Source organism: Mesoplodon mirus (genome assembly GCF_964341445.2).
Source record: "Mesoplodon mirus genome assembly, chromosome: 5".
Lineage (NCBI taxonomy): Eukaryota > Metazoa > Chordata > Mammalia > Artiodactyla > Ziphiidae > Mesoplodon > Mesoplodon mirus.
The window spans coordinates 134,776,004-134,803,114 of record NC_138980.1 but is presented as its reverse complement, the minus strand read 5'-3'; the positions used below and the strand labels follow the sequence as shown (position 1 = coordinate 134,803,114).

The 27,111-nt window shown below is 42.2% G+C and overlaps 1 pseudogene across 1 annotated transcript; it reads left to right on the top strand.

Moving 5' to 3' along the window:
* Positions 1–7,322: 7,322 nt before the first annotated feature.
* On the top strand, positions 7,323–7,843 carry LOC309805491 (large ribosomal subunit protein eL21-like; annotated as a pseudogene). The gene has a single exon. The product of its transcript is annotated as a large ribosomal subunit protein eL21-like (transcript).
* Positions 7,844–27,111: the final 19,268 nt, after the last annotated feature.

Genomic DNA, 27,111 nt, shown 5'->3' with positions numbered 1-27,111 from the left:
ACAATTTAATGTTTAGGACCGGGGCAAATTTCCGTATAGGGCTTCACTAATATCCGGGGGTCATGAGGTCAGGATCTGACTGGTGCCCAGTGAGAGGCTGAGATGGTAGGCCCTAGGCTGCCACGTGGCGGGGGCTGGAAGGAGAGAGGCATTCAGAGACCCAAGAAGTGAGCCGCATGGGTAACTTGGGAACCTGGGGCACTATAGACAAATACATTCACTTATGTCTGTGTTCCACATTTATTAAGCTTTTTTTAATGTTCGGGCCTATACACTAGGCAGTAGGGATACAGAAAAACAGAAAACTGCTCTAATCCTCAAGGTATTTGCAGCCCTGTGGGGGAGACAGACATAGAAATAAAAGTTTGGGAGACTTCGGACAACCATAGGCTACCTTGAAAACCCGGTGTTGGAAAGTATTGCCTCAAGGTTATTTGCTGTATAAGGTGCTGGAAAAATGACCCCAAACAGGGGCTTCAGAACTGCTCCTCTGAACAACTTAAGGGGGAGGCCTGGGGAAGCCAATCAGCAGCCTTGTTCCCAAGAGCAGATGCCGGGCTCCTCAGGCTTGTGGCCTCCATGTAGAGACCTCAGGCTCCTGTCTGTCCCCTCGGCTCTGCCACTCCTGAGGAGCATTGGGAAGCTGGGGGCCAGGGGGTAGCCCCAGGACATTTACTAGGTCCTGGCTTCATAGGCGGAGCTTTCCTCTAGCTACAAAGAGGCTGAACTGTTCTTGCTTCCTAGGACAGAAGCTCTTTTGTTCCTTCTCCCTCAGGATATTCAAGCATAGTTTCTCTCTCCTTTCTGCATGGCTGGGCATGGTGCTAAGATGGGTCTGGAGATGTCCCTGGGCTGGGAAGACTCCAGTGGGTGACTTGATCAGCTCTACCCTAGGCCTTTAGGAGAAATCCTCTGTCTCCTCTTCTTTTCCTAGGAAAGTACTTCTTTGAGTTTATCCTCAGTGTGATAAAATCTAGAAGGCCGAAGTGAGGATGAGGGAAAGAGGCCTAGCACTGTCAGGCCTGCTTGTATCTTGTGGCTGTCAGGCTGCGACTCTACACCACTCAGCCTAATTTACCAGGAGACTATGTTGAATTTCGGGCCAAAAGCCACAGGAGAAAGCACTTGAGGCTTCAGGAATACTGAGTTCCAAGCAAAAACCGAGCCATTATACCTGACAAGTTTGGACCAAAGTGTGAGAAACAGGATGGAAAAACATGTCCTCCACTGACTGTGATTTGAGCAATTTAGGGATGGCTGTCATAGCTGCTACTCTAGAAAAACCTTAGCTCAGTAAAACATGGTCAAAAAGGACTAATTTTGGGATAAATAGCTCACAACTGCCTCTTGAGTCAGCCTGTAACAGCTCTGAATAAGAGGTTTCAGGGCTACCACAAGCCTCATGCTCTCAGACCCAGGTATGTCTTTTCTGCTCTCAGCACACAACTCTCTCCCATGGCTGAGACTCCCACGGGTCATTTCCTCCTTGTGGACACCTCAGAGCTCCTTTTCTCTGTTTTGCGGGCTTGCCTCTCAATAGCTGTCCTGTGATTTAAATCCCACACCTCTACAACCTCCCTAACTGGTTTAGTGCCCTCTTGAAGCAGTAATGTGGTGGCACCTTCCTATGCATGAATATCCTGTTCTTGTATTGGTTGCATTTATCTGGCTCTGTGGATCTGAAGCCTGGCTTCACATTAGAACCACCTGGTGTCTGTAGTCACATGCTGACGGCTGAGTCCCATCCCAGACGAATTGAATCAGCATCTCAAGGTGGGGTCCAGTGATCGTGAGGCACAGTGAGGGCCAAGAACTGCTGATCTCAACTCTCCCTCCTACCGCATTTGATTATTACCTTGTGGAGGCGCAGGCGTTGGTGGTGGTATGATGGCGTCTTCTACTTCTTTGACTCCTCCCATCAACGCCGGTGAGTGCTCGGTACTCGTGACTGACTCTGTGACTTCAGTGAAGGCTCCTTGGGCCTGGCTGGCCCCGCTGAGGCCTTCTCAACGGTCAGTCTAACATCTGAGGGACAGTGTGGAGAGAGCTGGGTGCACTTCCCACCTCTGCCGGAATGAGACAGCGCTGCCAGGACCTTGCCCAGTTCTCTTCGGAAGCAGAGCGCTGTTGCAGGCCAGATGAGAGAGAAAAAAAGGATAAACTTGTGAAAGAGGGACCTAGATGCTGCCAGACACAGCTGTAGAGGTTTGAGTCTGATGGTAAGAGATTTAGGCTCTGCCTGGAGGAGAAAGAAGCCCATGCAGCAGCAAGTCTCTATTGACTGAGAAACAACGAATATTTTCCACTGAGGTAGGGAGCAAGTTCATTAAAGCTCAGTCGGATTAGCTAGGCTGTCCACTGCTCAGAGAACTCAGCCAGACCCTGGGAATCTAGCCAAGGATGCTGGGCCAGCCTTCTACTGTGATTTCTGAGCAGCCATTTAAATGTACTTTTACTGTGATCCTACTGTGAATGAGGTTTGTGCTTTCAGGAAAGAAGCATCATCTTAATCATGTGTGCGGTCCTGGAGAAGACACTGAACTTGGAAGACGTGGATTTGAGCTTGACCTTGTTTGAGGCCGAGTGACTTGCCTCTCAGAGGCTCAGTTTCCGCATCTGTAAGTTGGGTTGTGATACATGCTCTACTAAGGAGTGATATGGGGTAAATAAATGCCTTCTCCAGAAGGTGGCAGCACATACTAGAAGTCACAGCCACCAACTGTTTTCATATAACTAGGGTCCCTCGTGGAAAGTCTGCAAGAAGCCAGGACATTCCCGCAACTGGAGTTCCTTACTTCTTGCCTAGATGGTGGTGGTTCAGCCCGGGCTCTAGTGGCATAAACTATAGAACACAGCTGTCTGAAAACTCTTCCCCTAATAGGCTCTTGTTCCTTTAGCTGTCCCTGTCCTCACTCCAATCTCCCTTTGCCCCCCTTCTCCCCCACCCCCTGGCTTGGATCTCTGTGTACGAGTCTAAGGAATAAAACTGGAGATTCTTTACACTTTTTTAATGCAACCTAATTCTCACTTGAGGAGAGAGGCGTGTAAAAGATGCTTTCTTCTTTGCTGGAATGTTTTAGAGTTTAACCACTTGGTGGTGGTGGACTGAATAACAGAAAAAAACAGAGCAAGGAGCATCCCCTCCTCAGCCTGCCACCCACAGCGGGGAGGCTGTATCTGCTTGACACAAGATCAGAGGTAGTTGAGGCTTTGGGGCTGCATTTAAAATTCTAAATGTGAACAAGTGACTGGAGCAAGGTTCCCTGGAATAATTGCTGGCTGGGGTTATTGCCGGCTCCAGGGAAACAAACACCTTAATGTCATGAATCAAGTCAAAGCTCCCTCTGGGATAATCCTTACGCTTTACAATCAGAACCCAGTGGCTGTGAGTTCTTTGCACACTTGAATTGTGTGTGGAGCCTTTAAAAATACAGAGACCCAGGCCTCACCCTAGGCCAATTCAATCAGAATCTCTGAGGGTGGGAAACACTTTGCTGTTTTTCCATAGCTTTCCAGCTGATTCCAATCTGTAGGCAGTTTACCAGCGTGTGGTTTAACCTGTGGTTGGAAGAGCTAATCTTTCGAGACTTTTGTCAATATCCTCCCCTTACCAAGAAAGGGGAGTGTAGCTGGGGCTATAAGTCTTGAGGCTGTAAGCCCATGTGTAATAGCTTCTGCTGGATCTGTGAATATAAAGTGGATACTTCACAGCAGAAGGATTAGAGACAGGATTAGAAAGAGCTATTGCTCTTCTGTATTAACTCACTTGATTTTCTCTCCTTACATTTTGTAAGAGTATAGAAGGCAAAAGAACCACGTTTATCTGCTAGACCTTGTTCTGGGAAATTACCTCCTTTAATTTTCACAAATGACTATTTTTGTCTCCCATTTACAGATGAGAAAGCTGAGGTTCAGAAGAGTTAAGTACCTTGCTCAAGGGCTAAATACGGGGTATAGGAAAGTTGGGATTTGAACCTCAGTCTGTCTGACTTGAAAAGCCTCGTCTTGGAACACACGAATCATATTTTGGCAAAGTTCAACATCAAAAACATCTAAAAGCCTCTGGGAGAACTTTAAGAGGAGTTGACAAGCAGGCCTCTGTATCAGCAGCTGGAAAGTGTTATAATCAGCTTCGTAATTAGGGTGCGGCCCTCCCAGGCCCATCCCATCATCCCAGAATTGGGAGTCAGCAACAGGAAAGCAAGCTCAGGGGCTGCATGTGCCTTGGCTTCGATGAAGGCCCTTGTCTGATGAACCTGAGGCATTGTCAGAAGAGAAAACTAAGAGCAGGGGACAGAAATAAGGGGTGAAGAGTAGAAGGGACCTCTCCATTGATTACTACAAACTTTGATCACCTTGGGATTTAAAGAAACAGCCCTGCCTCAAGTCTAGCATTCCTTGTTTTTTACTAATATTCGTGAAATGAAAGCGCCACAACTCTCGGAGGGCCTCAGTAGATGTGAGTCTTTGGAAGGCCTGAGTTCTGGAATGGGAGCTGGTCTCAGGTGAGTGCACTATGCATGCTTTGGTGTCCATGGCTTGGATGTGGGTGGAGGTGAGAAGATCACTAGGAAAATAGTCATAACTTGATTACACGAGAGTGGCCTGTCAGATCTGAGTACAAAACTGACCCTGCTTGGGATTCATGATGTCTTTGAAAATGTGCATCCAGACTGTCTGTGGCCTCCTAAGAAGATACCCCGTGTAGTTATAGCCTGGAAGCAAAAACATGTGAGCCTGCATATAAATACCCATGTCTTTTTCTTTTTTTTTTTTTTTTTTGCGGTACGCGGGCCTCTCACTGTTGTGGCCTCTCCCGTTGCGGAGCACAGGCTCCGGACGCGCAGGCTCAGCGGCCATGGATCACGGGCCCAGCTGCTCCGCGGCATGTGGGATCTTCCCGGACCCGGGCACGAACCCGTGTCCCCTGCATCGGCAGGCGGACTCTCAACCACTGCGCCACCAGGGAAGCCCAATACCCCCTGTCTTATTCCATAGAATCTCACATGGCTTTCCACGTGTATTCTGAACTACTGGTGTTCTAGACCCAAATTATTATTCCAGACACCTGAAACAATGAGTGAGATGAAGCAGGAAACCCTGAAGTTCTGGGGTGTTTTGGTCTTTAGCTTCTATATCTTTTCTAATGGCAAATTATTTTTGGAAAGTGCTCTCTATACTTGATCTGTATGTAATCATCTGGAAAATATGGGAACATGTACTTCCAGAATATATATGTGTCTATATGTTACAACTTCAGAACTTTGATGTGCATTACTAGGCAAGACATAAGAGAGAGGGCTGGTTGTTACATCACTACACCACAGAGCCAGGTTGGCTTTTTTCTGAGCAGCTGGTTTTGAGTTGTGATTTATGGGGGTGCCAATAAGGAATCTCAGTGACATATCAGACTTTTTTTTTTTTTTTTTTTTTTTGCGGTATGCGGGCCTCTCACTGTTGCGGCCTCTCCCGTTGCGGAGCACAGGCTCCGGACACGCAGGCTCAGCGGCCATGGCTCACGGGCCCAGCCGCTCCGCGGCATGTGGGATCCTCCTGGACCGGACACGAACCCGTGTCCCCTGCATCGGCAGGCGGACTCCCAACCACTGCGCCACCAGGGAAGCCCTATTATACATTTTTAAAGATGAAAATATGCCAGGGAGAGATGGAATTTACTTAAAAAAAGAAGTACTTTTGCTTCTGAATTGAAGAATTCGAGCAGAGCACACAAGGAACAAGAATGTGAGAGCAAAGATGGCTGCTGGCCTTCTCCTTGCCGCTTTCAAAACCAAAAGGGCAGCGAGGATCAGAGCTCCCTCAGGGGGCTGGAAAGAGCACCTGCTGGGGGTTGGGAGCCCCAGCTTCCAGCACTGATGTGCCCCATCCAAGCTGTTGTGTGGGTGTGGGTGGGTGACTCCATCTCTCCTTGCCTGTTTGCTCTTTGGTTAATAAAGTAATAGTGGTCACCCTACCTCACAGCAGTGTTGTGAGAAGTCAGTGAGAGCTGGAGGTGGTTTGAGAAGGTTGAAGTCCTCTACAGACCTCAGGCTGTTAAACTCAACTGTCTCCTCCCTGTTTGCTATGCATTCGTTAATTTGTTTCAGAGTGTTATGACTTACAAATATCGCCCGCAGGATGTGGGAGGTCTGGTTGCAACACTACGTTGAGAAAGTCAAATTGCGTTGGTTTGGTCTGGATAACTAGACAGGAGTCCTGTCCTTTCCTCACGGCCCCTTTTGTTGAAGAGAATGAGCCTTCCAGAAAGAGGCAGAGCGCTTCCTCCCAGGCTATGTTTTTTATTTTTAATTAAAATTTTTTTATTAAAAAAAAACTGTATTCGAGTATAGTTGATTTACAATGTTATGTTAGTTTCAGGTGTACGGCAAAGTGATTCAGTTATACATATACATACACTCATTCTTTTTCAGATTCTTTTCTCATACAGGTTATCACAGAATATTGAGTAGAGTTCCCTGTGCTATACAGTAGATCCTTGTTGGTTATCTGTCTTGCATATGGTAGTGTGTGTGTGTGTTAATCCCAAATTCCTGATTTATCCATCCCCTCCCCCATCCCAGGCTATGTAAATGCTACTACAACAACAAAGTGATTGAGTCCATCTTCAGGAGAACAAACCCCTTAGGAGATAGGTTTTCTTGGTAAAAATCAGTCTATAATATATTTACTGTTAGTAAGGTACTTACTGGACATGAACGAGTAGAAGTTAGGATTCTTTTTTTTTTTTTCTTTTTTTTTGCGGTACGCGGGCCTCTCACTGCCGTGGCCTCTCCCACTGCGGAGCACAGGCTCCAGACGCGCAGACTCAGCGGCCATGGCTCACGGGCCCAGCCGCTCTGCGGCATGTGGGATCTTCCTGGGCTGGGGCACAAACCCGTGTCCCCTGTATCAGCAGGCGGACCCCCAACCACCGCGCCACCAGGGAAGCCCTAGAAGTTAGAATTCTTATTCAAAAAGATGCTCACACTTTGCTGTAGAGAAGGATATGGTATAGATATATAAAGACATTGTGTTAGGGTGGCTGCTGATATGGGGCATATTCCTACTCCTTAGTTAAGGACTAGGGCTGGCACATAGGCAGGCTCCAGGATATGCCAGTGTTAGTCTTCTAATCTGTATAGGTCCTCCTTTACATACTAAAGAGAGCCATCTGCTGGTAACCTTAGACAGCAGTTTTCATACTTTTTGGTCTCAGTCCCATATACACTATGAAATATTATTGAGCTTTTATTTTATCTATCAATCTTCACCATATTAGAAAGTCAAACAGACATTTAAAATATTTATTTCTGGGCCGGAACCGCCATCTTCCAGTAATTCGCCAAAATGACCAACACAAAGGGAAAGAGGAGGGGCACCCACTACATGTTCTCTAGGCCTTTTAGAAAACATGGAGTTGTTCCTTTGGCCACATACATGCGAATCTACAAGAAAGGTGATATTGTAGATATCAAGGGAATGGGCACTGTTCAAAAAGGAATGCCCCACAAATGTTACCATGGCAAAACTGGGAGAGTCTACAGTGTTACCCAGAATGCTGTTGGCATCATTGTAAACAAACAAGGGCAAGATTCTTGCCAAGAGAATTAATATGCGTATCGAGCATATTAAGCACTCTAAAGCCGAGATAGCTTCCTGAAATGGGTGAAGGAAAATGATTAGAAAAAGAAGGAAGCCAAAGAGAAAGGTACTTGGGTTCAACTGAAGTGCCAGCCTGCTCCACCCAGAGAAGCACACTTCATGAGAACCAATGGAAAGGAGCCTAAACTGTTGGAGCCCATTCCCTATGAATTCATGGCATGATGGGTGTAAAGAAAATAAAAGACCTGGACTGTAAAAATAAATAAATAAAATAAAATATTTATTTCTTTGCTTAAGAATAACAACGATAAACCCAATACATATTAACATAAATAACAGATGTTTTCATGAAAAATAACTACATTATCCAAACCAAAAAATTTAGTGAGAAGCGTGGCATTGTTTTGCATTTTTACAACTCTCTCTAGTGTCTGGCTTAAAAGAGGACAGCTGGATTTTCATGTTTGCTTCTGCATTCAGTCTGTTGTAATCTGTTGTGTTGGTTGAAGCGTGTGAAGAAAATCTGAACTCAACTAGATAGTTAGTTGGAAAAGGGACAAATATTTCATTAGTCTTTTCAGATAATTGTGAATATTCTTCTTTGATACTAAACCACAATTCAACAAGAGGTAATTTCTTTTTTATAAAATTAAGAAAATTTTTACTTCATGAAGTGCTTTACTTCACCAGTCAGATACAGACACAGACATGAATATACTGACCTTTTATTTATCTGTTATTTTAGCACACTTTTGCTATTTTATGAAGCAAAGCATTTCAACTTGACTTAAAAATTTAAAAAAAAATTTTAAACTATATTTAAAGGTTACTTTCCATTTACAGTTATTACAAAATATTGGCTATATTCCTTGTGTTGTACAATACATCATTGAGCCTATCTTACACCCAATAGCTTGTACCTCCCACTCCCACTGCTATATTGCCCCCGCCCTCACTGGTAACCACTAGCTTGTTCTCTATATCTATGAGTCTGCTTCTTTTTTGTTATGTTCACTAGTTTGTTGTATTTTCTATGTTCCACATATAAGTGATATCATACAGTATTTGTCTTTCTCTGTCTGACTATTTCACTTAACATAATGCCCTTCAAATCCATCCATGTTGCTGCAAATGGCAAAATTTCATTCTTTTTTATGGCTGAGTAGTATTCCAGTGTATATATCACATCTTCTTTATCCATTCATCTGTAGATGGACACTTAGGTTGTTTCCATATTTGGCAATTGTAAATAATGCTGCTATGAACGTTGGGGGCATGTATCTTTTTTTTTAAACATCTTTATTGGAGTATAATTGCTTTACAATGGTGTGTTAGTTTCTGCTGTATAACAAAATGAATCAGCTATACATATACATATATCCCCATTTCCATGTATCTTTTTGAATTAGTGTTTTTGATGTATACCCAGGAGTGGAATTGCTGGGTCATATGGTAGTTCTATTTTTAGTTTATTGAGAAACCTCCATACTGTTTTCCACAGTGGCTGCACCAATTTACATTCCCACCAACAGTATATGAGAGTTCCCTTTCCTCCACATCCTTGCTGACATTTGTTATTTGTGTTCTTTTTGATGATAGTCATTCTGACCGTTGTGAGGTGATATCTCATTGTGGGTTTGATTTGCATTTCCCTGATGATTAGCAACATTGAATATCTTTTCATGTGCCTGTTGGCCATCTGCATTTCCTCTTTGGAAAAATGTCTATTCAATTTCTGCCCATTTTTAAATCAAGTTGCTTGTTTTTTTTGATGTTGAGTTGTATGAGATATTTATATATGTTGACTATTAATCCCTTATCAGTCATATCATTTGCAAAATATTTTCTCCTATTCAGTAGGTTGTCTTTTCATTTTGTTGATGGTTTCCTTTGCTGTGCAAAAGCTTTTAAGTTTAATTAGGTCCCATTTGTTTATTTTTGCTTGTGGTTCCTTTACCTTAGGAGATAGATCCAAAAAAATATTGCTATGACTTATGTAAAAGAGTGTTCTATGTTTTCCTCCAGGAGTTTTATACTATCCAGTCTTACATTTAGGTCTTTAATCCATTTTGAGTTTATTTTTGTATATGGTGTTAGAGAATGTTCTAATTTCATTCTTTTACATGTAGCTGTCCAGTTTTTCCAGCACCACTTCTTGAAGAGACTGTCTTTTCTCCATTGTATTTTTTTGACCATAAGTTCATGGGTTTATTTCTGGGCTTTCTATCCTGTTCCATTGATCTATGTGTCTGTTTTTGTGCCAGCACCATTTGATGACTGTAGCTTTGTAGTATAGTCTGAAGTCAGGGAGCCTGATTCCTCCAGCTATGTTCTTCTTTCTCAAGATTGTTTTGACTATTCAGGGTCTTTGTATTTCCATACAATTTTTAAAATTATTTGTCCTAGTTCTGTGAAAAATGCCATTGGTATTTTGATGGGGATTACAGTGTATCAGTAGATTGCCTTAGGCAGTATATTCATTTTAACAACATTGATTCTTCCAATCCAAGAATATGGTACAAACATCTGTTTGTGTTGTCTTCAGTTTCTTTCATCAGTGTCTTATAGTTTTCAGAGTATAGTCAACAAGACAGTTTCTTAAAGGTCACTTGCAGTGTAGAATATGAGAACATATTTTTGTCCTCTGTAACTTAAAATCCATTGGTCCATCTTGCACTTTGAATGGCTCTTTTATCCATATAGGATTTTGTAGCATCGTGCATTGATCATTTGGAAAACATTGGGTCACTAAATAATGCAGCTGTTCCAAATGTTGACATGTTTTGTTACACAATATTTTAAAAAATCACAATTATTTATTGTGATTACTACCCATCTCCTCAGAAAAGGCTTTACATATCTGAAATTTGTCAGGGTCATACTGGTGGGTACAAATTTTCCAAAATTCCGATTTTTTGCTTGAGAGCTCAAATTTTTATTGTTAATAACAAATACTGTCAATTTTCCTTGAAGTGACAGGCTCACTTGATTTGTTGTTGAGAAATGTCCACCAACCAGTTTCTCTGTCATTCTTTAAAGTAAAGATGGTGTTCCATGAAGAAAGAAGCTAGTTCAGCTTGAAACTCAATCACACAAGTCCTTTTCCTTGAGACAACCTCATGATAACAGAAGTGCTTTATATGCACTTCTTATTTTGACACAAAGCTTATTAAAAAGGTGTACTCAGGGTTGGAAGTTAATAAAAATTGCTATTTTTAACTGATTCATCAAGGAGATTTTTAAGTGGAACTGACATTTTAAAAAAACTGAGTGCGTGCTGGTGAAGAATAATATGACCACTGGTACGGTTTCGTGCCCCTACCTTGGTTTGTGTTAAAATGCCAGCAGTTTTACCCCCACCATTGCTTTTGCAAATGTCAAAAACAGTGAAGAAGGCAAATGATGTCTTAGTATTATTATGAAAACAGTTTCAGACTCACGGACCATCTGACAGGTTCTCAGGGACCCAGACCCAGAGAACTCCCAGTTTAGAGTGTTTGCCCTCCCTCAGGTGGTATTCAGAAGTCTCGTAATCATGGTTCTTGCTTGGGCCTCTTAATGACAAACAAAAGGGAAGGACCCAGATATCAAAACATCTAGAGAAGTCAGGATCCTTCAGTGCTTAAGGACAACAGACCTCAAGATGCCAAGTGGTCCCAAAGAGATGATAGGAAAGATCTCCTGGAACCTATGTCTCAGATAAAAGTGAAGGTTATTAGGGCCAATCAATTCCTCTGTCTCTTTGGGTAAGTTTCTGTTTCTTCTTTCCTATGGTATGGATGGTTAAGATGATGTTCTGTGCATGGGAAAAGGGATTTTTGCCTTTTCTTTCTGTCTTCCTTTCCTTCATATGAGCTTGGTTCAGAATAACCTGTTTTTGAGCTGTGAGTGAGACTTCTTATCGAGAACCATGACATCAAGAAAATCTCCAAACTTCTCCTTGTCTTCTTTTAAGTTACCTGCAGTCCCCAAAGGACCAGGCTATTTCAAGGGGGATCCTGACACTGGCTAAAATAATTAGCAGTGTGCATCAATCTATTCAACTTCTTAGAGACTAGTGTCAGAGTTCAGAGGAAGTAGCATCTCTGGAGAATGGGGTAATGCCTGGAGGCGGTGACCCAGTGCTGACCATGGAGGGGATAGTCTGGATGTGAGAATGGCTGGAGGGGAGGTGGCCCTACTCAGATATCTACCGACTCTTCAGCAAGCGTTCAGCTGGCAAGGAATTGTTAACTACCACATTCTTTTCACAGGCCTGGTGTTTAGGACAGCTGAGTCCTGGTGCTGCTGAGGTTATAGAAAAGGAAGAGAATGGGTTCTACCAAGTACTAGGCGCTTTGGTCCCATAACTTCCTTCAAAGCTTTCTACACCAGCTCTGACACTTACTAGCTCTGTGACCTTGGTACCTTTCTTAACCATTTTATGCCACAGTTTTGTCTATCAAATGGGGATTATGCTGACTTCCCAGGGTGGTGAGGATTAAATAGGTGAGCACATGGAAGTACATGTTTAGCACAGAGTAAGTGATCAATAAAACATAAACCTATTATTATTATTAATTTCATTTCATTGACTCCTCTCATTACACAGAGGTGGAAGTGATTACCTCTTTTAAGGCATAATTTCACAAAGATAAAACCATGAGTCTTGTGCAAATATGAAATGAACATATATCAAAGATTTTATTTAGCTCATTAATTAATTAAAGAATCATTAAGATGTTAAAACTAGTTCAGAGGGCATTTGAGAAGCTAGGTATTCTGTAGGCAATGTTAGGATAAGATTGCTAGATAAGATACAAATTTGAGTACTGTCCGCCAGGGCCAAAACCCATAATCTTTGTGGTTACACCTTACACTGGATAGAAATTATCTGCGTCCTGTAGGGTAGGAAAAAGTTTTGCTTGACCATCTTCTAAGAGACTCTAGTCTCTGGCTGGGTCTGAAAATTAAACTGACAAAGACAGTAACAGGAGAAAAGCATACAAATTTAATTTTTATGTGTACATGGGATCCTTCACAAGAGAATGAAGACCCAAAGAAGTGACCAGGCAGTTTTTTTACCTTTTAGACAAAGAAACGATAAATTTGTGAAGAATGGCAAGACAGTAGGGTTTGGGCAAGAGGTAGTAAATGGTGAAGAAGTAACAAGGAAGGTAAGAGTGAGTTTAACGAGGTTTGTTTGTACAGATTTCTCGGCCCCTAACTCTCTGTCTCTGGTGATAAGAATGTCTTCCTTCCTCTTGGTTCAGGGAGGTACCTTCAACATGGGAGTTTTATGACCTGTTTAAGGCAGGAAGGGAAAGGTCAGAGTGAACTTCCTGCTTCTGCTGTTTTCTCAAACTCATTCAGCTTGAGATATTCGATATGGTAAGGTGCCGTATTTTGGGGTAGTGTGTCCTGAACCTCATCAGTTCCTAATGGGCAAAAATTTGCCAGTTCAACTCTGCTCCTACAGAGTAGAAAAATACCCTAGACAATGGAAAGGCCAATACAAAACTGCACTGAAAGTATACCCGTTAATCCCTTTTGCCTGTTTTGAAATTTTGGATAAATTTTCTGATAACTCCAAGCTGTGACTAGAGAAATCATGTCTCAGAGAGGCTAAATAACGTATGCAAAGTTATACAGCTAGAAATGGCAGAGCAAGGATTCAAATATACGTAGTCCATGTTCTGTTCACTAAACCTGTTAACCTCCACTCAGATACAATTCATTCTTGAAGGAGATGGCTAGAGTGCTGTATCCAAGGAATTCCTGGTCTCCTCTGAGGTGGGAGGGAGCAGGGAAGAGTTAAAAAAGGAACAAAACTTCAGAATTCCCAGGACACACAGCGTTGCCAATCTGTCCACCATTAGCAAAAATATAAAAAATATACTTCCTCTCTTCTCCTCTGCTTTTTAAAATTTACCACGAGATGAAATACATTTAAGGTCACTGTGTGGGTCCAGGTATGTGCAAAATCATTTATAGGCTCTGATGTTACTCTGGATTGGAAGTAAATAAATTTGTTATTAATTTAATAACTCAATATAAATTCTTCTTACACTCTGTTAATACAATTACTTTTGATGGGAGTGACAATTTTTTATTTTATGTAGAAATGAAAGATTTTCTAATTTTCATAAGTACCCCTTGCATGGGTTGTTATTAGCAAGAATAAAACGTAACTCCATAAGATAAGCTTGAAGTGGAGGCAGCTGGTTGCTTCGTATGCCCTTTTAACTTTGTCAGAATTTGTCAAAACATGGTGTAAGGCAGAAATGCATGGTGTAGGCGAACCAGAGTTAGGATTATTTATAAACAGAAACTTGAGCCAGATGCAGCAGTAAACTGAAAAATAGAATGAATTACATTAATTGGTTTTTAAAAACAGGGAAAAATAGTTTCTCTTGTTAAAAAAACCTAACAAGCCAGTTTAAACCAGATTTGAATAGTATAGGGGTACAAAACTTGTCATTAGTAATTGGCATCTGAAAATATCTTAGGGAGGGTATTGTCTTAATTTAGGAAAACCTTTGTAAGCCACTTAAGGAAGGAAGGTATGCCTGGAGATATGGACTGGAAGAAGTAGGATCTTCACAGGACTCAGAGCCTGTGGAAGAGGTGGACCAAGAATTCTTCCCAGTGGAGGAGTGGGCAAGTCTTTTTAAGAACAGGGATTTTTAGTATTCACTTCTTTTTATTTTTTTAACATCTTTGTTGGAGTATAATTGCTTTACAATGGTGTGTTAGTTTCTGCTGTATAACAAAGTGAGTCAGCTATATGTATACATATATCCCCATATCCCCTCCCTCTTGCGTCTCCCTCCCTCCCACCATCTCTATCCCATCCCTCTAGGTGGTCACAAAGCACCGAGCTGATCTCCCTGTGCTACGCGCTGCTTCCCACTAGCTATTGATTTTACATTTGGTAGTATATGTTATTAGTCCATGCCACTCTCTCACTTCGTCCCAGCTTACCCTCCCCCCTCCCCATGTCCTCCAGTCCATTCTCTACTTCTGCATCTTTATTCCTGTCCTGCCCCTTTACTATTCACTTTAAAATTATGTGTTTGCTTTGCCACATTGCAAACTCTTCTGAACTCCTGCAACCTTAGTGTGCATGTGCTAAAGATGAGTGAGTGGCGTTTTGGTTTTATTTTGGTATGGTGGTGGCAGTGTCAAAGTCGCTGGGGGATTCGAGAGAAAATGATTAATTTCCAAGAAAACAGCCATGAGAGGGAGCCCCATAAGAGGTGGCGAGTGTCTAGGAACAGAACTTGAGGGCTGGTGGTGACCTTGGGAATGCAGCTCCTGGAGGGTGGGGTGTGTGGGAGAGGGGACCTGAATTAATGTGTTTTAAATACCAAAGGACAGGATGAGGTCTGTGGCATGTGAATTATACTGTGCATAAAACAAAGCCAGAATATTAAAATATCCTCTGGACCAAACTCCTATGTCCCTGATTTCCCTCACCTGCAGCCCATAAAGGATTGGTTTAAAGAAGCTTTGGTTAAGAAGCCTCAGCCCTGACCTGAGTCGACTGTAATCAAGGGTTGTTCCTTGTATCTGATGCTCTAAAGGATGGTCCTCTGGGCTAATGATTACAATCTGGTGTGGCTCCGTGCTTCTCTTTCAGTTAGTACCATGAAACATGTGAGGACCGTTCTAAGCACAAAAGAAGATACCTCTTGCCCCGTGAGCTTGCAAGCTGAGGGAGGGCATGGCCATAACCGGTGGCTGGGGGCTGGTGTCCACTCAACAACCCACCAGGCTTCCACCCACAACCATTGAAGGAACCTGGGAGAAAACCCAGTGTCACAGTGGAGGTTCCACTGGATCAAGGTCTAGCCCTCCTTCAACGAGCCTCTAATCTGGTTGTGAAGTCAGCTTTCCTTCACTCAGATAAAATTCTTTTCTGATTCTCAACATAAACTGCTCTTTTCCCCCTCTGGGATCTGCGGTTGTAAACCTGTGATTAACTTGCAGAAGCAAGTTCCCTGCAATTTGTAAGATCACTTTCTCAGAGGAGCTGGTGTTTCTTACATGGATGTGCTGTGACCAGAAGTGAGGTGTTTTGCAAGGAACTTCTCAATAAAGTCAGACATGAATGATTTCCTGCAGTCGCCACCATCCCAGCTTTTCTGAACATCTTCACCTTTGAGAGATTCCAAGGCCTTCTTAGTTGTGGCCCCGGTGCCCAGAGAGAAGGAAGGAGAGCTGCACCCACCACCAGGGCTCTGGCTGCCGCTCCGTAATTCCCTGGACACAGGAGCTGCTTGGTGCCCACAGTTGCTTGAGCTAGAGAATCACCCTCATATTCCTGAACAGAAGCAGAGGTTAGTACTTCTGAAACTTGCACCCCAGAGGTTCGTGAACATGCCACTGACCCCCGAATTTCCCTTTTCTTAGCTTCTGATTTTTTTCAGCCTTGGGGCCTGGCCCCCTCAGGCAGCAGGAACAACCCCCTTCAGCCTGTCCTTCTGCAGCAGGAAAGGTACATTTTCGTCCTGTCATGTCCCCTCTCCTCGCCTCCCTTGGAAACAGGCCCAGCTGAACTTCAACAGTTTAACCAGCTCTGTCCTGTTCTTTCTTTACCCTGCATCAGGCCAGCGCTGTCTGTTAAATCAGGGAGCTCTCCTTCCTTTTCTTTTTTCTTTCCTTCGGGAGTTTGTGTTAGTGTGCCAGGGCTACTGTAACACAGCACTACAAACTGAGTGGCTCAAACAACAGGGATTTATTTTCTCACAGTTCTGGTGGCCAGTGTCTGAGGTCCAGGTGTCAGCAGGGCCAAGCTCCCTCTGAACGCACCAGGGAAAGACTCCTTCAGACCTCCCTCTTCACTTCTGGTAGTTCCTCAGCCTGTGGCAGCGTAACTCCAATCTACAGTATCTTCATGTGATGTTCTCTCATGTGTGTCTGTGTCCAAACCTCCCCGTTTTATGAGGACACTTGTCATATTGCATTAGGGGTTCAGTCTATTCCAGGAAGATCTTGTCTTCAATTACATCTGCAATGACGCTTTTTCCAAATAAGGTTATGTTTTGAAGTCCTGGGCATTAGGACTTCAGCATATGAATTTTGGGGGAACACAAGTCAGCCCATAACAGATCTATATAGGGTTTTTTTTGCCCTAACACACCTCATCCAATTTGGTCCTGTGGGATCCCCAGTAGTTAGAGATATGCGAGAAGTCAGTTAATTCTGGGAGCACATAAAGCATCTGTTTTTTGAGCAAATCCAGCTCACTCCCCCTCTGAGCAGGCTGCTTCCTTCCAGAGGCACCATCTGATAGAGCAACATTGAACCCAGTCCTGTGCTGATGCAGGGCTGCCTGATGGCTTTTCTTCATTAGGCTGTCCCCTCACCGGGGCTGAAGCCCTAAGGGCCAGATCTGAGTGTGTTCCCACATGACACAGTCCGAACTTGTCACCTTGGAAATGTTCCTGTAATGCTTGAGGTTTTCCATACTGCCCCTGGGCATTAGGTTCTTCTTGCTGCTCTAACAAATTACTTTGTAACGAATGGCTTGAAACAACAGAAATTCATTCTCTTACAGCTCTGCAGTTCAGAATCACTCTCACTGGGCTGTAAGTCAGGGGATTGGAGGGCTGGGTCCTTCTTCAGGCCCCAGAGAAGAATCCACTTCCTTACCTTTCTGGGCTTCTGGAGGCTACCTGGGCTCACAACCCCTTCCTTTTTTTTTTTTTTTTTTTAAATTGGAGTATAGTTGCTTTACAATGTTTTGTTAGCTTCTAATGTACAGCCAAGAGAATCAGCCGTATGTATACGTATATCCCCTCTTTTTTGGATTTCCTTCCCATTTAGGTCACCACAGAGCACTATGTAGAGTTCCCTGTGCTGTACAGCAGGTCCTCATTAATTATCTATTTTATACATATTGGCGTATATATGGTCAATCCCAATCTCCCCATTCATCCCTCCCCCAGCCACAACCCCTTCTTTACATCATTCTGATCTCTTGTTTCTTTTCATGACAACTCCTACTTCAGCGTCAAATCTCCCTCTGCCTCCCTCTCATTCAAACACATGATTATGTTTGGGACACACCAGATAATGCTGGACATTTCCCCTATCTCAATATCCTTAATTTAATCACATCTGCGCATTCTCTTTTGTCCTCTGGGGTAATATTCACAGGTTCTGGGGCTCTGGATGTGGACGGCTTTGGGGCTGTTATTCAACCCATTGCGCCATGTTTAAAAAACAGGCATAGTGATACCTATTTTTTGAGTTTGCCCGGCCTGACTTCTAAGAGCTTCACTTTCTTCTTAAGGAAGTTCCTTTCTTCCTCCAGCTTCATTTCTTTGTCCTCCTTAATTTGCTTTTGCTCCCCCACTGCTCTTTTCGAACTATAAAATCCCAGTTCCTTGAGTCTGTGGGCAAACTGATGCCCTAGAGATGGGTTAGGCTGGACAGAGGTTATTTACAATTTTTTATAACATAACTGTGGCTACAGTTTGAAGTCAAGCAAAAGGGAAAAAAAAAACCTCATTAGTTTTCTGACTAGTGTTCAGTTTCCCCCAAATTTCTCCTTAGAGGTTTGCTAGTACTTACCTGGCCTTCATAGCCTTCAGTTCTGATTGCAGAAGAGCCTGTTAGGTGTGGGGATGGTGGAAGGAGCCGACTGAAGACTAGTGAATTGCTCATGTAGTGATGCTGACGTAGAGACTTAGCATTGTGGCGGCACCAGTTTTCACTACTCTGGCCTTCTGTCCAGTAGGACTTAGTTTTCTGGGTGTAGATGACCGGAAGGCAGACAGCAGCATTGATCTGGGTACAGTTTTGCCTAGTAGGTGGGGCAGAAGGACGGAGGAAAAGGATGGTGGAGTGTGCTGGGGACAGTTCTACCCGGAGAAACATTTATTTAATGAATGTATTTCACTACATGATACGAAGTGCTTTATGTTTGATTCTCACAGAACTTACTTGACAGGGCTGTTATCCTCATTTTAGACAGGGGGAAAGTGGGGTGCAGAGAGGTTAAATGAGTTGCCCAAGGCCCGAGGCAACCCAACACTGGAGCCTACCTGGGCTCTTTGGTGGGGCTAATGGCGGACTCTGGGAGGGCTCACACCAAGGGGTGCTTCCTGGAACTTCTGCTGCCAGTGTCCTTGTCCCCACGGTGAGCCACAGCCACCCCCCACCTCTGCAGGAGACCCTCCAACACTAGCAGGTAGGTCTGGTTCAGTCTCCCCTGGGGTCACTGCTCCTTCCCCTGGGTCGCGATGCGCACGCTATTTTGTGTGTGCCCTCCAAGAGTGGAGTCTCTGTTTCCCCCAATCCTTTCAAAGTCCTGCAATCAAATTCCACTAGGCTTCAAAGTCTGATTCTCTAGGAATTCCTCCTCCCGTTGCTGGACCCCCAGGGTAGGAAGCCTTATGTGGGGCTCAGAACCTTCACTCCAGTGGGCGGACTTCTGTGATAAGTGTTCTCCAGTCTGTGAGTCACCCACCCAGCAGTTATGGGATTTGATTTTACTGTGATTGCGCCCCTCCTACCATCTCATTGTGGCTTCTCCTTTGTCTTTGGATGTGGAATATCCTTCTTGGTGAGTTTCAGTGTCCTCCTGTTGATGATTGTCCAGCAGTTAGTTGTGATTCTGGTGTTCTCGCAAGAGGGAGTGAGAGCATGTCCTTCTACTCCGCCATCTTGGTTCAGGGCTGAAAATCTGAGTAATTTTTGATTAATGAGGATTTAAGTTGGGTAGTTGGCTTCCACTCTGTATATATTGATAATACTCTTATTAACTGATTTTTGGGGGAGGATGGATACATTTATTAGGTAATGGAAAATTCCTACAAATGAATTCCTTTTTTTCTCACTTCCCTTGGGCCCCACCCCCAGCACAGCATTGCTCTAGGCTTGTCTGAACTTGAACACGGGTGTTCTCTGTTCATTTGTTTGATCTTTAATTCATTCATTCACCCATCTATCCATCTATCCAATATATAGATTTATTTAACTCATACTATACTAATGGAATAGAATCTGCCTTAAGAAATACACAGTTTATTTTGGGCCTTCTAAGAGATGATGTCCATCCTTTTGGGGTTTTATCTATTAGTAATTGTGAAAGCAATTCTTAATTTGTTGATTGAAAAGAATGCAAATGGCTGGCTGATGGGATACCTCTCAGTCAACACCCAGTGGTCTTTGGATTTGATTGTAGAAAGAGATTTTTCTTTTCCTTTTTTTATTGTTTGATGTATTATGCAAAGAAATGTGAGTTTGTGCCATCAATTAAGCCATCACTTACGTACTTGCCAAAATGGCCTTCCTGGGGATAGCTCAGTCAACTGATTAGAGTCAGCACCTTTATCCAGGGAGCTGCATGGTGGCGTACACTTTTGTAGTTGGGTGTAGGTCTCCAGGACTTTTCCTTCATCTCTCACCCATGAGTAAATTACAAACAGAAAGTGAATAAGAAAGAATGACTTATGATGACAGTAAAGCAAGGTTGGATAACAAGAAGCCCCAGCCTTCACAGCCATGGAGTGGTCCATTCTGAATGACTTTCAGCTCTCTGTTACCTTCAGGTGTAGCTTCCATTCTAGTGATCATGCTGCCAGTCACTGTAGCAGTTTCAGTAGGTGACTCCCAGGTACTGCTTCTGATCAGTACATTTCAAAAGAAGAGTAAGATGATCCCAAGGGTACCACCTTAGTCTCTGGGCCCCATCCTGTGTACCTGCAAATAGAATAACTCCTCTTTGTGGTTAGGTCTAGAAAGTGAAGGAGTATTATCTTCCTTTTTGGAATGTCCTCCTTTTTTTGAAAGTAGCCTTTTTTTGCTTTTTAGTCCTTTGGTAACTTACTTATGGTAGAATCACTGAGAGAGGGAATATGGGAGGTTATATATAATGAATATAATTCATTGCTTTCTCATGTCCTCAAGTTGTGATGCAATTAATCCATGTAGGAATTAAAGCCATCAATTGCAAGTGGTTTATTGAACATCTCAACTCAGAGGGATTCAAATATGAAGTGGTTTATTTTTCTCCTATCACTTTTTAAAAACACCCTCTCTTGAATCACGTTTTCTTTTGTATCATTAGTAACATCTTGGGCAGATTCGATGTCCTCAGTCATTTTCAGATATTGAAAAGTCCAGTCTTATCTGGTCTATGTTGGAACTTTAGTCTCACATCCAATTTTGTGCTACACAAAATTGCTGCACAGCCAGCCAGGCCTCAGCTTGAGGTATTTGTACTGGCAGTGAAGGGGGTACCATCTCTCTCTCCTTCCTTCCTTTTGTGCTTTTAGCTCCTCCTGGCCTGGACAAGATGAGAGAGATCTTAGAAGAGAGCCAAAGTCTTTTGATTTCACTGCTGCTGTCGTGGTCCTTCCCTGGCTGTCCACGACTGCTGCGTGGCTCGTATCCACATGCTGGTTCTCTTTAGGGTAGGTGAGTGAGTCCTTTGGGGAGCATAGCCAGAGGCATCTTCAATGCAGAGTTCCCTGACCTGGGCCCAGAAAGGGAGGGAAAATCCCGAGCATTCACCCCAAGGCAGTATGGTACAACTCCAAAGATTCTAGTCTTCTGTTCTTGTGGATCAATGGTTCTCCAAGCTAGCTGCCTATTAGAATCACCTGGGAAGCCATTAAAAGAATATTAGTGTCTGGGCCCAACCACAGAGATTCTGACTTCACTGGTTGGGCTCAGGCATGGGTATTTCTGAAAAGTTCTCCAGCTTATTTTAATGTGCAGCCATGTTTGAGAACCACTGTATAGTAGGCATGGAAGGGTGATGTTAGCTGCACTCACTAGTAAGTGCCGTAGGATGTGGCTGGTGGCTCCTTTGGTGGCTCTCTTTAGAATGTGGGATGTATATTGCTTTGTGGCTTTGTGACCTTAGCTAAAACTCATGATCAACAGGGAAATTCCATTCATCATTCTGACATTTTTGTAAGTCTCCCTGGCTCTCTTGCTGTCTTGGCAGCTTCTCCTGTAAAGAGAAGTTACATAGAAAGAGCTGTAGGTTGCCTTTTACTAACAAAGGTAGAGAGGCTCTGACAGGTAAATTCTGTGAGATTGTACCTCACTCCAGCAACTTCTGGACCACTCTGGAGGGATCATCAGCTCATAACACAATTCTACTTTTCCAACTAGATTAACAAATGTTTTCCTCATGAAACCACAGGCATATTCAAGAGACATTTTATTTCCTCTCATTCCATTTCCCCTTTCTCTAACACATTTTACTAGTAACTTCACTGTGAAAATAGTATCTTTGTTACTGAGATTTTCATCAGTTCCTGCTACTGAGGCTATGCATGAAACCATTATCCTTTTGTCTTTTGACACAACAGCAATTGTTTCCATAGCAACAAATTATAGCATCACAAACTGAGACAATGGCTTCAGGTGAGGAATAAATAACAGGAGCCAATGAACTTAGGGAGACCAGTATACTGTTCCAAATGCAATGAAAGCCACTCTGAAAAAACATGATTCAGCGCTGAAGCAGAATCATCCCTAAATAGAAATTTCTATTTTTTCCGTGAATCATCAGTGACTTTAAATGTAGTTCCTGTTGGCAATAAATTCACAGTTTTTGGTATGAATGCTGCCAAAAAGGAAACAAACAACTTCCCAAAATTAAATATATGTGGTTCAAATATATGTGGTTCAAAGTGTGAAAAGCAGAGGCCTTACTGGTGACTGGTGATACTGGGGCTGTGAAGTTATACCCTGATCACAGGTATATAAGAAAGTCAGCAAGTGCTCACCGGCATTATTTGGGTAGAGTGTGAAGTTCTCTTCCTCTCCATCTTTCCTCCCAAGGGACAATTCTGGAGTCTTACAGTTCTAACTAGAAAGAATGGGGTCTATGCTTTTTTGGTCAAAAAACAAAGCCAAAAACTGGAAAAATTGAACCTTAGTGGGAAAAAGCACCGACAAAGGCTCAAGGGATCTGAGTTCCTTTTTTCCCCCTGCGATTAATGAGTTTTGTAGTTTAGGGAAACTAACTTAACCTTACTGGGCTCTAATTTCTTACTTGTAAAATAAGATGATGAGCCAGGTGATTTATACTTCTTCACAACTTGAGTGCTCTATGAATTTCTGTCTTGTTCCTTGTCCATCACTCTCCATTATGCAAGAGAATCATGATCTAATTGAGTTTTTGCTCTTCTTCTTCACCCTCTTCCCAATTATTGGCCCTTTGGAGATTCTCATTACCAGATAAGAAGAGCAACTGAGCAGATAAATTTTAATTCTGGATTATCTGTGATTTGGTAGTGGAAACAGCTAATTATTAATGAAAATACATGCTTTCCTTTTCATCATATAGAATTTATCAGTGCCCTTGCTCTTAAGTGAGGCTCTGTGACTCAATTCTTCTGCTAAAATGTAAGAAGATTAATGGGTGCCACAGTAGAGCCGAGGTGGATAGGAAGCAGGGTGCCTCCTCTATGTTGTCTTCCCACTTCTGTTTGCTGGATGTCAATGCCCAGAGCAGCCTTGGAGGCAAGTTGAAAACAGCTGAACTTCTGTCAGCCTGGGTTCCTGAATGACTATGTGGAATACAGTATGATGCACACCAGGAAAATCCGTATTTTTTTTCCTACTGTGTTAAGTCATGAATATTGGGGGTTTTATTTCTCACAATAACTAGTGTTACCCTGACCAATATAATTTGAAACATTATGATTTTTCTTCTCCTCTCAACAACTTTTGAGAGAAGCCTTTTTATTTTGAAGGTGAATATCACCATGATGATCTGTCTGGTGATATGGTGAAACTGTCTAAGAGGGTTTATTGATACAGAGTTTTATGTTTGAAGGTTGGGGAGCAGTGATTCATTTTCTGGAGATACACAGTTAGATTCCCTGAGATTGGTATAGGAATGGGGTGGTAGTTTAGGAAGTGGAGGAGATCTAATTCCACCAGAATGTACCTCCCATGCCCCCTATCTCCAGAGAAGGCAGAACCTGGATTGTAATGGTACATAGGCAACCATGGACACTAGAAATTAACAGCCTTTGAATGGACCACCAGAACATGGGGTCTCTGTTTTATAGACTCTGTAAGCTCTAGTGTTTTTCTGTTTTAAAATTTTTGATCTCTTCTTATAAGGCATTGCTGACATCTGATTGATCTTGTTCTTCTTGTCAACCTTGGCCAGTTGGAGCTTGAATTGGGTTTAATTTGACTTAGAAAAAGAAAGAAATGTGACATTTCTTGTACTCTGGTGTCATCGGTACCAGTTATAAATAGACTGATAATCCCTGTGGATGCTATAGATAGGTGTATGCATAACGCATGGCATTCAATGGTAGAAAGCTGTAGTCTTCAAGGTAGCTTAAGTGCCTCACAAGCTAAGCAAACACTATCACTTTTGTGGATTAGCTCAGGACACATTAAAATCCATATATATGATGCTTCTTTCACTTTATCTCCAAACCCCTAGCCCCATTTAGTATATGCCATAGATTGCAAACTCATTTTAACATCAGTTTAAGAAAAATAGAATTAGTAAAATAAATTGACTGATACTGTATGAGAACAAAGATTGAACAATACTCACAAAATCAGGCAGAAATACCTTTCAAGGTTACTCATATTCCTACTACCATTTCAGTTTGCCTAATTAGGCATCAACCGTACCTAGAAAATATTATGTGCAAAAATATTAGAAAAATGTTCATCTTGCATGTTAAATAGGGGAATAAACCTCCTGAGACTCAACTGTCTTTCTGTTTTAAGTAGATAATGTTGATGAAAAGAAAAGCTATTATGTTGGAAGAAGGGAGGTATCAGGGATAATCAGTAGAAATAGAAAGTGTAAAGTTAGTGGATTTAGGGATACTGGTATGGATACCATGATCTTATATACGAAAAAATACTCCAGAGAAAACAGGTATATGATCTTCATTCTTTTAACTGCAATAATGAAGTCATTAAGAGTATACTGTGCTCCCAAAGAGCAGAGGGTATAACTGAATGTGCCTCACATCTGTTGGCCTAGAAATCGTCCTCTTATTTTATACCAATGGATTTATATTGAGGGGAAAAACAACATTAAAAGGCAGTCAAAAGTAATTAGAAATGGTGCTGCATGTAGTCTATCTAGTTCCATTTTGGAAAAAGATCTGGGCAGAAGGGTTGGATGGGTTTATAGATAGATGAAGAAGGAGGTCATTCAGGGAAGAGATTTTGAGTTGTGTATCAAAGGGTTAACTTTTGCTCAACATGCTTAGGAGAGCTGTTGAGTACTGCTGTCCTGTCCCTCCTTTCACTGATTCTTGTGTCACTGCGGGTAATAAATCATGTAGCTTTGTATCCACGTTAACTCCCTGCTTTGGCATGGAAAGAACAATGACTACAAAGGGGATAGAAGCTTCCTCTTGGTGCTCTGTGGGAGTTGGCTTATGTTTCTAACAATCTAGGCAGCCTGTTGATTCTATTGTTTCACTTATTTTTACCATGGAGGTAGGGCATGTTAAAACAGACAAAGGACAACTTGTATTGGTTTTCAAAGTGTAAAGATGCCAGCTCCTCAGTAAGCAAGTATTTAACTTAACTTTTGTATTCCAGTGGCATCTAGTACAGTTCCAGGCGTATAATATGCATTCGATAACTTTGAGTGAATGAATATGTGGCTGAATGGACAAATGAAGTACAGACATACCTTGAAGATATGGCAGGTTTGGGTCCAGACCACTGCAATAAAGTGAATATGACAATAAAACAAGTCACATGAATTTTTTGGTTTCCCAGTGCCTATAAAAATTATGTTTACACTATTCTATAGTCTATTAAGTGTGCAATAACATTATGCCTAAAAATGTTAAAAGTACTTTATTGCTAAAAAATGCTAATCATTCTCTGAGCCTTCAGTGAATCACAATATCTCTCCTGGTGGAGGGTCTTGCCTCAATGTTAACGGCAGTCCTCCTCTTCAATTCTTTATCTGGTCCCTAACTTTTGAAAAAAATTGGGTCAGTCCCTTAGATTTCTGGATTTTTCTTTTTGCTTACTGGGGTGTCAATTAACTTGGACCTGTATTACTTGACTTCCTTCATTGATTCTATTCAGTTTCAACTTTTGGGGCAAGAATATTTCATAGGTTGTGCTCTGTGATCCATGTTATAAAATGTCAGAAAGTGTATAATATCTGGATGCACTTATTTTTAGTAATTCCAAGATTGTCCACTAGGTTCAGGTGATGATAGCTCAATTCATCCTTTGTAAAGTCCCCATCAACCTTTTATCTAATAGTTTCATCCACTGATTACTGTTGACTAATTCATTTGATGAGGGAATGAAAAGTGGTGACTTTCTAATTCTACCATGCTTTCCATGTTTATTGGATGGAATTTGGGGGAAAAAAACACTTTTCCTTATCAAATTAGGCTATTTGGTTACTATGAAATATAGCTCATAGAGGAAAAAAGGATAAATGCTTATTTCTTTCCTTCTGACAGTTTTTAGACCAAGGAGTTGATGTCCTCTACATTCCCAACGATGTTCAATAAGTTAGGTTTGGAGACTGTTCTGCCCTACTCTCTCTTGTGTCTGCCCTACTCTCTCTTGTGTCTGCTCTCTCTTTCTCTAACATTATGACCTTAAGGGTTTTAAGATAATTACAGACATACATACCTCAGAGATATAGTGGGTTTGGTTCCAGACCACTGCAATAAAGTGAATATCACAGTAAAGTGAGTCACACAAAATTTTTGTTTCCCAGTGCATATAAAAGTTATGTTTATACTATGCTGTAGTCTATTAAGTGTGTAATAGCATTATGTCTAAAAAAGAAATGTGTATATGTTAATTAAAAAGTACTTTCTTGCTAAAAAATGCTAAATATCATCTGAACCCTGAGTGAGTTGTAATCTTTCTTGCTGGTGGAGGGTCTTGCCTCAGTGTTGATGGCTGCTGACTGATCAGTGTGGTGGTTGCTGAAGTTTCAGGTGACTGTGACATTTTCTTAAAATAGACAGCAATGAAGTGTGCCGCATCAACTAACTGGTCCTTTCATGAACAATTTCTCTGTAGCATGCAATGCTGGTTGATAGTGTTTTACCCACAGCAGAACTTCTTTCAAAGTTGGAGTCAGACCTCTCAAACCCTTCCACTGCTTTATCAGCTAAGTTTGTGTAATATTCTAAATCTTTTGTTGTTGTTTCAACAATCTTCACAGCATCTTCACCGGGAGTAATTTTCATCTCAAGAAACCACATTTTTTACTCATCCATAAGAAGCAACTCCTCATCTGTTCAAGTTTTAATTGCAGCAATGAAGTTACATCTTTCAGGCTCAACTTCTAATTCTAGTTTTCTTACTATTTCCACCACATTGGCAGTGACTTCCTCCACTGAAGTCTTGAGCCCCGCAGTCATCCATGAGAGCTGGAATTAACTTCTTCCAAACTCCTGTTAATGTTGATATTTTGACCTCTTCCCATGAATCACAAATATTCTTGATGGCATCTAGTATGGTGACTCCTTTCCAGAAGGTTTTTCAATTTACTTTGCCCAGATCTGTCAAAGGAATCACTAT